The sequence below is a fragment of the Triturus cristatus genome, chromosome 12 (genome assembly GCF_964204655.1).
Source record: "Triturus cristatus chromosome 12, aTriCri1.1, whole genome shotgun sequence".
Taxonomy (NCBI): Eukaryota; Metazoa; Chordata; class Amphibia; order Caudata; family Salamandridae; genus Triturus; species Triturus cristatus.
Genome location: NC_140595.1, coordinates 104,725,385 through 104,737,735, shown reverse-complemented (window position 1 = coordinate 104,737,735; position 12,351 = coordinate 104,725,385). Strand labels below are relative to the sequence as shown.

Below are 12,351 nucleotides of genomic sequence, written 5' to 3'. Positions count from 1 at the left end.
GGAAATGTATCTGTCAGCGTCTGTCTAAAACATAGCTTGCGTGGGGCAATGCCAGTTCTAGAGTGAGGCATGAGATGGTATTCTCGCAGGAAGTTGTATATAGCTCATTCAATGTTGGTGCTTTCAGTCACTGCAATGTGGATCACTTTGGTCAGGGTCCTCACCAGGCGCTCCAGCTCTCCATGAGCCTGGGGCTATCGGGGCGAGATACAATGGTGTTTGGTTGCTCTGGAGTGACAGTATTTGAGCCATTCATGGTCATTAAAGGGAGGACCGTTATCCATGCGGATTTCGCCAAACAGACCATGGGAGGCTATCAGCTTCTCCATCTTTTGGAGGACTTCAGCCGCAGCAGTGGTTGAGACCATTTCTCCCTCAGAGTACTGGGACCAGGCCTCCACCACAATGAGCATATGGGAGCCATCAGTAATGGAAGGTGCAGGAGGATCAAGCAGGCTGGTGGCTTGGCAGGCGGGGCCGTCCTGTACAACTTCTTCCACTCTATGGTCCAAGCTCGGAAACCAGACTTTGCTCCGCATCCTGTCCTTCGACTTGATGACGCCTTGATGTGCTCCATGGGCTAGGAGGACTGCCTTTTGTCTCAGGCTATAAGTGAGTACCAATCGTGGGCCTCTCAGCAGACAGCCTTCGTTGGTAATGGGCAGCTCCTAGAAGACATTGTGTAGGAGTGTTGATTTTCCCTCTACCATGAGATACAGGGCTGGGCAGCGAAAAGGTTGCCAGCCTCCGGACAGGGCTGCTTGGATCGCGATCTGCAAACACTCGCCATGTTTTGTGGCTTCCAATACCTCTGCGAGGGACATGGGTATCAGACTTGATTGTTCCACTACCAGGCGGACATATTCCTCTGTCTCGAGGGCTTCTGCTGACTCTGAGGGGGTGGCTGGGTGAGCATGATGGGATAGGAAGTCCACCAGATTGAGAGAATCTGGCCGGTACTCCACTGCGAATTTGAATTCCTGCAGTTGCAGGATCCATTTTTCAATCCTTGTGGGAGTTTTAGACGATGATCCTCTAAACAAGGGGACCAAAGGTTTGTGGTCTGTGACAACGGTGAATGGGTGCACATACAAGTAGATGTAGTAATGCCGGTACCCCATAAAATAGCGATCGCCTCCTGTTCGATCTGGGAGAACGCTGCTCGGTTGTTGTAAGTGTCCGGCTGGCATGAGGGATCGGTGCCCAGTCGCCACACTCCTGACGTTGAGCTATCAAGGTTCCTAGTCCAATAGGGATGGCATCCACGACCAGCTGAGAGTCCTTCTTGGGTTCGAAGTACACTAGCGATGTATCCGTGGATAGTGCACCCTTGGTTTGTTTGAAGGCTTATTCCTGCGCTTCTCCCCAGACCCAGGGGTTGGTGGTCTTGGTGAGCTCCCTAAGAGGTTCAGTGATGTCAGAGAGATTTAGCATAAAACATCCACAGTATGTGACCATATCGAGGAAACTGCGGATGCCTGACACTGAGGAGGGGCTGGTGCATTTTGAATTTCTCTCACTTTGTCAGGATTAGGCCCAATCGGAGAAATGGTACCCAGAAAAACTGATATTGTTCCTCAGAAAGTAACACTTCACCCTGTGGAGAGACCACGTTCTTTGAGCCTGACAAACAAGCTCTGAGGCGAGTGACGTTCTCCTCAAGGGTTGGGGCATGCACCATAATGTTATCACTTATGTTGAGTACCCAAGAAAGGCCATACAGAACCTCCTTGACGATCTGTAGAAAGACTTTGGCTGCGCTGGAGTTTCCAAAGGTGAGAATGTGGTGATTGGACGTGAGTCTGGGTGTAGTGGTATCTGATGGTAACCAGATCAAAGATCCATCTTGGAGAACTATTTTGATCCTGCAAGTTTTCCGATAATGTCATCAATGCTTGGTGTGAGATGATGCTCTCATTCGATTGCCAAACTGGGTACTCTCATGTCCATGCACATGTGTACAGCATCTGACTGCTTAGGTTTTTTCACCACCACAATTGGAGAGACCTATGAGGTTGAGCTTTGCATCTTTTCAATGATGCCAGTGGTTTCTAGTAGCCTCAGCTTTTTTGACCCCTTTGGGGTGGCGATGGAAGGCAATTCTGCGATGTTGAAGCGCCACCTGGGCTACTGTGTCATGAATGTGGAGGCAGATAGCTGGACCCACCAGGCAGTCAATGCCATCAAGCAAGGAAGCAAAGTCTTTTAGCATCTGGTCAAGGCCATTATCGTCCACACAGAAGGTGAACTGTACTAGTTTGAGATCTTGGGCGGTCTGGCAACTGAGGAGAAACCCTTGTCCTTCGTGAGACACAAACACTTTAGCTCTTTGGCTGGTGGAGTCATGGGTGCGATCAGCCAGGAATACACCTTAGAGTTGCAATAGTGAACTCTTGCCGAAGGCATATACTTGGACCCATGTGCTGTGTAGGGCTGGAGGATCAGCAAGTCTGTGGTAGGCCTCCGCGGCCATTAGGTTTATAGAGGTGCCTGTGTCTATGAGGGCTGAAACAGGATGGCCATGCACATCCACAAGGCATGTGGGGGTCAACTGGTGCGTTCTGCGAAGCAGGTCGATTTCCCAGACTACATGGACAACTTCAGTGTCGTCATCATTCTCCATGTAACTTTCTGACAGTGCAGCTGGTTGAGACTCAACAGCACTAAGCGGTTCCTTCTGAGGCATTGAGCTTCACTTTGAGGTAGAAGAGTGGCACACTTTAGAGAAATGGTTGAGTTTGTCGCAGGTGCTGCATGACTTCTCTTGCAGGGCAGTCAGCTACATGAGGTGTGACCAGATGCCTTCGGTTTGGTGGAATTTGGCTTCGATTTGCCTGGTTCCTTCGAATGGTGGGCTTTGATGGGAGCGGGCTGGTTCAGGTCCAAGATTTCAAAAGCTCTTTGGAGCGCCCTAGGGTCAGGATCCTTTCACAGAATTCTGAAAGGCACACCCTTGGATGAACTGTGCTCCTAACTCATCTGCTCCGTCTGGGAGGCTGCACGTGCTTGCAAGCTCCTTTAGGCAGTTAAGGAACACATCGACTTACTCATCAGGCTTCTGCCTCGCTCGACAGAGAAGAAAACCTTCGTAATCTTGATTTGTGTAGGGCTCGAAATGCGCCGTTATGGCATTCTTCAGAGTGGTGTAATTGCGCAGGATCCCTGCCTCCACAGCTGTCTTCGAAATCCTATGATGTTCAGCACCACCCAATTGAAGAAACATGGCACATTTTCTGCCTGTGGCTAGCCCCACTGCTTCAAAGTAATCCTCCAGGGGTTCCACCCAGGCTTTCCAGCAGGTGGCCTGTGACGGTGGGGGCCCGGTAATCATGAAAGGTTCTAAGGTTGGAATGGAAGATATTGTAAGGTAGTCGAGTCTCAGAGATAGGATGAGAGAATGGCCTGGCCCTGGAGCCTTCTGCTGCTGAGGCGCCAGCAGAAGCAGCGCTCTGGCACATCCTGAGTGTAGGCACCAGGCAGGGGTGATGCCGAGAAGCAACTAACAGCGGTGCATGCCGGGAGGGCAGGAGCAACTGTATCTGTACGGCCGGGCTATGGCTCCTATGATGGAGTCTTGGAGCCAGGACCAGCCTATGAGGAGTATGCGTGGGCCAAAGAAGGCGAAGAGGGAGTACGCAGCACATTAGAGCAGGGAGGTAGAGTCTACAGGACAGTTCTAGGCCTCATTTGGGCTGTGGAGCAGCTAGGCAGAAAGGTGTTGTCACTTGAATAGGGTGCTGCGGCTGTGAATGTTGGGTTGTGACATCCCTAGGCCAGAGCACTTGCTAAAGAGCCTCACCATGGGGAGTGTCACTCCAGCAGGGGGCTGGCCTGAGGCAAGCATGGCAGTCACTGTGCAGGAGTCCACCAACCATGAGGCGGCCCCGTCATGCAGACGGGCCATCGCCGGTTTCAGATGCAGGTAGTGCACACTCATGGGATAAGCGGCCAGGTCCAGGAAAATGGCCACACTGAGCCAGCAAGCTACACAGTGGCACAGCAGGCAGGCAGAAAGGCAGTGGACCTCACAACTGATCTGGAGCACGGGCAGCCACCTGTGGTGATGCTGGTGAACGGGCACGCCCATTGATGAGAGGTGGTAGGTTGCTCCGCAAAGGATCAGGGATACAGGTGCATACGGGGTAAAGGTGCCAATGAAATGAATGGGAGACACACACAGTATGTTACTCATCATGGTCTCTTAACTGCCCACATCCGTTTCGCATAGGCATTTATTCATGTTATGACACAATCGTCAGGTTAAACCAAACTGCTCACACCCTCAGGGTATGGCCACAGCTCCCCCCTCCCCTGGGCGTCCCACATGGTGTTGCCTAAAACATTAGAATCTTACATTGAATTTGGGCACTTGACAGCGACTTACAGGACCAATCACCTGGACTTAAGGTAAGTATGGGGCAAGGTCCAAGGCAGCACTAACAGGTCACTTTGGGTGACATTGGGGCGGCCAGGTGCAGAGGTGCTTTTCAGCGTCGGGTGCCCAATGTTACCCGATGGTGATAGTTCTGGTCAAAAAGAGGCTGCAGGCGTGGATTGGGAAACCAGTCGGTCTGAACCACAAAGGGGGGCTCAGTTCTCACGATGCTTGGGGACATAAGGATACCATTGGTTCTCTACTCCATGGGCAACTGGTGCAGAGGATTTTTTCACGTCTGAGATTTTTGTCACGGGAGCACCAGCGGTAGAGGGTGCCTGCAAACAGAGGCTGCAGGTGGTGTCTGAGAGTTCATGAGGGGCAAAACCAAAGTGGACTCTGTCTCTTGAGGGTTTGGGAGCCATGCTGACACTGATGGCCCACTTCAGCTCGGGCTATGAAGCACAAGTGCAGTGGTGCTTTGCAGCGTCACACCTTTGAGGTTCTGGAGTCTCTCAGTCTTCTTTGAGGTACCTGAAGGATACAGGGAAGCAGGGCCATTGCTCCACGGGAGTCCTTGAGTCTTTATTGATGGTAGGCAGTCCTCCCAGGCTTTGGAGGCATGACAGCTTGCAGGACAAGATGACTTTGACACAATTCGACTGGGAGACGGCAGACAGGCCGGTAGGGCTGGGGCCAAGTCAGTTGCTCTTCCTTAGTCTTTGCTTTTGCAGCTGTTCGGTGCTCTTCTTCTTCACAGATCATCAGGATTTGATGTCCGGGTACCAGGACTCCCCTAAATACCGAATTTAGGGGTATGAATGAAAGTATAGGGTAGTAGCCAATTGGCTACTTACCCCTGGGGTCACTACGCCCCTATATGACCCCTTCCTGGGGAAGGTGGGCATAAACCTGTCCCAGAGATCCTAAGTTTGCCATCACAAAAATGGCCACTTCTGATAACTCGCATCCACTTCAGGTAGCCCAGCTCAGGGGTAGTGCTCGCCTGAGGGTGGACACGCCAGTCTTGCCTCACTAATTTTCCCACCTGTCCAGGTGCCAAGGACTCTGGACAAGGGGGTCGGGCTCCACTTCTATAAGAGAAACTAGATTCGCATACCAGGGACCATGGGCCTCTTAGAATCTCCCCCGCCTTGGAATGCAAATACACAGATCATCCTGTGGGCAGGGGTGCAAGGCACCCCATGCTTGAGCAGGCTTGGTGTATGGCTCCCGAAGAACAGAGGCCCTCACCCTTGGGAGTCAGGCACTCGTCTGGTGGCAGGCAGACGAAAGCCAGTCAGTCAGCACCAGGGGCAGGTAGGTTTTCAGGGGGCACCTCTAAGGTGCTCTCTGTGTGCATGTATTACTAAATCTGACACTGGCATCAGTGTGGGTTTATTAATACAAGATGTTTGATACCTAACATCCTTCTTTTCAGTGAAGCCATCATGTAGCTAGGGGACTCATTTTCACCAGTGTCCAGCTCATGTTTTAAAATGGCTTCCCTGATCACTGGTACTGGCAATAATGGATCTGACCAGCACAGGGGCGTATCTGCTCATGCAGATATGTCCTCACATGTAGTGTAAGGCACCCTGCCTTGAGGCTGTAAGGCCTGCTGTAGGGGTGACTTGCAAATATTACATGCAGTATTAGGGGACATAGCACACAGGCATGTGAATCATGTTGTGCTTTCACTTTTGTCTGCACCAAGACTTGCAGCCGGCAGCGGCAGTTTGCATGAGCTTGGCGAGGAGTCCTTTAGGGTAGCACAATTCGGACTGCAGCCTTTAGGAACCCTCTTTAGTGCCTAAGGCCCAAGGTACCAGGTAACATTTACTAGGGAGTTGCAGAAGGAACTAAAGGTATTGCAATTGGGGAAAACAATTTCACGGTTTTGGGGGAAGAGATCTGGCACTGTGGGTCTGGTTAGCAGGAACCCAGTGCACTGCCAGTCGAAAATACATCGTATACCAGGCGTGGTGGGGGGGGGTTTGACCATATCAAAAAGGGCACTTTGCTGCAACAACTGCTAGAATAGTGAATGTGCCTGCTGGACTTGCTTTTCTAACTTGTGACGTAAGGAAAGGCAAAATTCGAGAAGAACATCTAGACATGGTATGTTCACAAATACCCATCTAATTGAGTCCTTATCAAATGTGTTAACTTTTTTAGCCTGTGCAAAACTTTTGGTAAAGAAAAGCATTATTTTGTTAATGAATATTAGAACATTGTACTGTTGAGAGCTCTATTGAAGCCAATGGGGTAGCTTCAGGCTTATAATGGCTGGTATAAGCTCGGACCTCCAACATTCCAATGTTCCTCTTTCTGTTTCTCGCTTTTTAATTTAAAACATTCAAAGCTTATTGGTTGGAAAGTTCTAATAGCCTTATAGCCCTTCTGCCTCATGCTATACCTGTTGCTAAAGGCCCTCTCCCTCATTATAGGCCCTCACCTGCACCTCAGGCCTGTAACTGAGGTTCAAGGCTTTTAACATCCAGTATAGCCCACGGCAGCCGGCTATAAAGAAATATTATGTATGGCTGGATAAGATCAGATTCTGCCCCAAGGACTTTCAAATGACCCTGATTTAAACGCTAATGTGTTCTCTCCATGTTTGTCTAAGTCTTGACAAAGTACATGTTTTTTAAACTTTAGCCAATGGGCAGCAAGCCTATTTTTTAACAGGGGGTTGTTTATTAGTGTCTCTTTTCATTTTCAGCTTGAAACAAAAGACCTAAAGTTATGCGGCTCATCCTGTTCCTGAAAAACTAACATTGGCATAAAGTGCCCTGCATTTCTGCGAAACTGACTGAAATGTCACATTACTGCTGTCACATGATTTTTGAGTTCAAAAGTACTAAGAATTTGATTGTGCGATCTTTGTTCAATATGGTCTGACCCGTGAATGCGTAGCAGGGACATCTTAAGGATTTTGGGGGCACTGGGCCGAAGGTATTTTAGGGTCCCTGTTTGGAACAGCTTTGAATTGATGATCCAATTTTAGTTCTTTCATTTCCTCTTCGGCCAGGTCACTGACAGTGCACAGGCACACTCATCCAAATTCTAAATGAGTTTAATATTCAGGAATATTGCTATGTATTTTCAATATTGTAACACAGCAGCAGCTCACTAATATGACTGCAAATAATCTCTGTGGCCCCTCCCATTTTTCATATATCAGGTCCTGTTTGAATCTAAAAGAAACTTTTTTTATGGATGTTGCATGAAACATAAACACAATAGTTCTCTGCAAAATGTCTATAATAGACACTCACCCAACACCCACATTAAAGATAGATTGAAGGGAAATGGTATTTAAAACAATCTGTGGTAATCAAGGCAAGGCTCTCTACAGAACAGGGCTGGCTCTTTCAAGGGGCCCCCTGATAGGCTAGGGCACTGGGCCAGAGCCCAGTTTGGCCATGCCTTAAAGCATCCCTCATGCCTAGTGTTCAATACCTTCTAAGAACTGCATTCCCAAGTTGCTAGTCAAGGTTTGGCACTCAGAGTAGGTCATGGAATAGTCTGTACTGAGTGTTCCTCTAGAATTAGCAGTACTTGGTATATGCACATGTCCCTCTGAACCACCACCCTCTGTCCCCAAGACTCACAGAAAAGGACTACCAAAAACGAAGCCAGTGGATAATATACATCAACATACACTTGTAAGTCATTTTTCTTTTTTTCTTTTATTTAACAGTGTTTTATTCTTTATATTAATATATAACGTTTTACTCATGACATATGCACATTTAAACTTAGGATGTTCAAACACTAAAGTGCATTACAAATTGATAAATATATCTAGCTGATTAATCAAATGGAGCTCCGATTGGCAAAACGTTTGTATTTTACATTTTTGAGGCAACCTGTTTTTATCTACCACTTGGAGGTTCAAAGGCATGCAATGTTAAAATATCTGCACCACAATGCAAAGTAAGCAGAGGTTGAAGTGGGTGGGATCAGAAGGGCACAACTTGCCCATATGTTTTTGATTTATGAAAACCATTTCCCTACCTTTTGTAAAAAGACAACCATCCTGGGACAGTTAATTCCGATAGTTTAAATACTTCTGCTGAAGTGTCATTCAGTTAGTCTCCTGTGCTGTGAAACTGAAGTCGGCAGACAGGTAAATAAGCCTTCCTGCCAGGGTGCCTGCTTGCCTGAAAGAATTGCAAATGTGCGCAGTGAGTTAATTCTACAAATTTAAAGGGTAATATGCAAATGTAAAGGATGTTTGGGAGCTGGTACTGGCTTTAATTGGTTGAATCACTCAAAGCTTTGTGATGACAAATACTTTATTCTTTTTGAGTGGTAGTGCAAAGAGTTAACAGCTGAGCTGTGATGTGCCTGCTTTTAATTGTCTTTGTATTTATATAGCACTTACCATCCCTGGTGAAGTGTTGAAGGGACAGTTATGTAAAAAAACGACATTACTTACAGTCTGGGCATTACTAAAATCTATATTTTTGCAGCACAATTTTATCTTAAACCTTTTGGCGCATTTTGTAGCAGCCTTTTTTAGACTGTGTGTAATGTAAGTTTTAAATAATTACTTACATATTAACAGTTCTTTCTGTCACAGGCTGCAACCTCGCAGCACTAAGAAATGCACATGTCACTATTTTCCACTGCATCAATCAAAGATTTAATTCTGTGGCTCTCTGGAATACAGACCTCTGTAGTACATTAACTGGTAGTGGTTTCAAAATGTACTATCGTTCCTTTCCCAATAAGTAACATCTTTTAAAACGTATTTTACATTTAAGCTGCATTTTATTTTATATGTAGCTACTTGACAGAATATTTTGTTTTTTCAGTCACACCTTTGACCCCGCCCAACACTTACTGACCCCGTCCCATTGCATACAGCCTCACAGTTTCCATACATTTTTTAATGCACTTCGACCACTGAATGTAAGTAGAGAACATATAAATGGCACCGTAGTTATGCATTTTAGATGGGGCGGGAGGGAGGTCGAGTGGGAAAGCAAAACAAAAGTACAAACCCAGGATTTTTGAAAATACATGTTTTTATAGGGGTAGATATTAAATGGTGGTAACAACCCTACACATATCTATGTAGTTTAGATATGCCCCTGTTTATCAAACGAGTACTGACTTTAAGATATGTAGGGCATTATTTGGATCTTGGTGGGACTCCCGTCGTCCCTCCATGGCGGTGGTTACAAATATTCCACCGAGTTTACGGATCCCCGCCAGCCATATTTAGATATGGGCTGGCTGATCCGTCGTCCACACTGACAGACTGTTTCCTTCGCGTAAGAGACTCACCTCCTTCGAACACTGCGGACTCCTTTGCTTCCTCACAGTACTCCATCGCAGTCAGGGAGTTGGGTTCACGCCGAGCCTATTTAGATTTCTCAGTTGTGCTGGCATTGTCCTACCTGTGGATTCATGATTGAGTAAGTCTGTCATGGGACACATTTAACATTGTACTATTCCTGTGGCTTTAGGATAGATGATAGCATCACACACCTGATGTGTTTGGCTAATTGTTGTCACCTGCATACCTCCAGGCATCAACTAGAGGCCCAGAGGTTTGGTGGTGGTTCTCCCAGCCCCCCATTACCACTATGGCCCTGGGAGGAGAAGGTCTTGCAGTTCCCACATCCTGAAGGCCTGACTGGAATCCCTGGTGGAGTGGAGATTGGTAAGTAGTACTCTTTTAATGTGTCACTAAGCATAAATGTAGTGTTTGCATTTAAATTAACTTTTGCTAATGTGTTTTCCCTTTGTAACATATAGCATAGCAGCCTCCTCACTCACCACAGCCTCCCAACCAGCCCAACCTTCTGTCCAACTAAGGTCCCTTCCTCAACCCAATTCCAAACTCCCACACCAATCCCAAGCACGCTCACCTCTTTGCAGGAACCCACTCCAACAGACACAAGCAGCACAATCACACACACACATAAAAGCAAACACACAAAGAAACACACACACATATACTCACCAGATTATCAAACACCAGCCAAAAACACACATCCAAAACTACACAAAATACACCAGACCCACAAGCAACGGTCAAACAAACAAACATAAACACATCACCCCCTTCAGCTCCCTCTATCTCCAAAGTTCACTCCTCTACCAACCCTCCTACCCTTACTCCTTTTTTTCTTTCATTTTTTTGTTTTGGTAATTGTAAAGAAGTACATAATAGAACTATCTACTTATTTTTGTATAATATTAAATTTACAATTGGAGTTTCTTCAAGTGTTATTACAGGTTTTTTTATTTTACCTCAATAAGTTGAAAAATAAACACTTATGCATTTCGCATAAGATAAAAATGGCATTTAAGAGCAATATTAAAAATAGCACATTCCCAGAGCAAATGTAACCAGACAATTCATAGGAAAACAAGTAAAAAAGAAGCTTACCTTTGATTCCGATGACTACAGAGTTGACGTGCTTCATTGTCAAGTAGCTGCAACAAAGGAAGGACTTGGACTATCTGGTTCAAGACGGAAATGGAAGTGGAAAACAGAAAAGAAACGTTTCTACCACATATTCCTTCGATTCCACTAACTCAGTTTGGAGGTTTACCCACCACAGTATCCTAGACAGAAAGGCACAGCGTAATTGATCCAGCAGAAATATTGGCTGGACTCTATGATAGTCGCTTTTGCCTATGACGCCGTTGATGCAGGAGGAAAAACTGTGGCGGAGATAGCGGCACTTGGACAGACTATCGTCTATAGACCTGCCAGCATCAAAATTGAGCGGGCAGACCGTCAAGTAGGTGGGCCCAGAAACTGTCAGAAAACTGACAGTGGGTGATAATCCGCCAAGACCTAAATCAGGCCCATAGTTGGGAAATGGGTGTATATTTTAATTCTTTGCCAACCCAAGTGATCGCAAAAACTACCGCCCCATCTCTCTGCACCCCTTTTCCACCAAGTCCTTGAGACAACCATCAACCGACAACTCACCAAACACCTGGAGAACAGCAACCTGCTGGACACCTCCCATTCCAACTTTTACACCAACCACAGCACCGAGACCACCCTGGTCGCTGCCACCAACAACATAAGAATCCTCCTTTACCGTAGAGACACAGCGACCCCGATCCTCCTCGACCTCTCCTCAGCATTTGGCACCGTATCCTATCACACCCTCATCTAGAGACTCCACCACATCAGGATCCAGGGAGACGCCCTCAAATGGATCATGTTCTTTCTCACTGGATAAACCTACAGAATCCACCTACCACCCTTCATGTCGGAACCCAAGAGCATCATCTGCAGTGTCCCACAAGGGTCATCCCTCAGCCGCACCCTGTTCAACACCTATGTGACGCCCTTCGCCAACATCGTCAGACCCATAGCCTCAACATCATTTCCTACGCAGACAGCACCCAGCTCAGCCTCTCGCTCTCAGAAGACCTTTCCACCACCAGGCCCAACTTGTGCGACTGACTGACGAGCATCACCAAATGGATGAAGACCAACTGCCAGAAGCTCAAGACGGACAAGACTGAAGTGCTGATCTTTGGAAACTACACCTCCCCATTGAATGACACTTTGTGGCCTTACGAACTCAGACCCATAGCCACACCGACAGATCACATCTGCAACCATGGCATCATTCTGGACAGCAATCTCACCATGAAACACCAGATCAACACAGTTGCCGCCACTTGCTTCCACACCCTTCACATGCTCCATAAGGTCTTCGGATGGATCCCTGTCGACACTAGGATAACTGTCACTCAAGCCCTAGTGACCAGCCGAATCGACCACGGCAACACCCACTATGCAGGAATCACTGCCCAACTACTGAAGAGACTTCAGACGATAAAGAACTCAGCTGCCAAACTCATCTTCAACCTCCCCAAATGGACCCCCATCTCCCCTTACCTCAGGAACCTCCACTGGCTCCCCATCCAGAAAAGATGCCAATTCAAGATGCTGATAAACACCTGTAAGGCCTTCCATGACCAAG

At 47.2% G+C, this 12,351-nt stretch overlaps 1 long non-coding RNA gene across 1 annotated transcript in view; it reads left to right on the top strand.

Annotated features, from left to right (window-relative positions):
• LOC146772755 (uncharacterized) overlaps positions 1-12,351 on the top strand; it is a 92,962-nt gene that overhangs the window by 33,263 nt on the left and 47,348 nt on the right. The window contains exon 2 of the long non-coding RNA XR_014971901.1: positions 9,922-10,055. This is a non-coding gene — a long non-coding RNA (uncharacterized LOC146772755). The remainder of the gene's footprint in view (positions 1-9,921; positions 10,056-12,351) is intronic.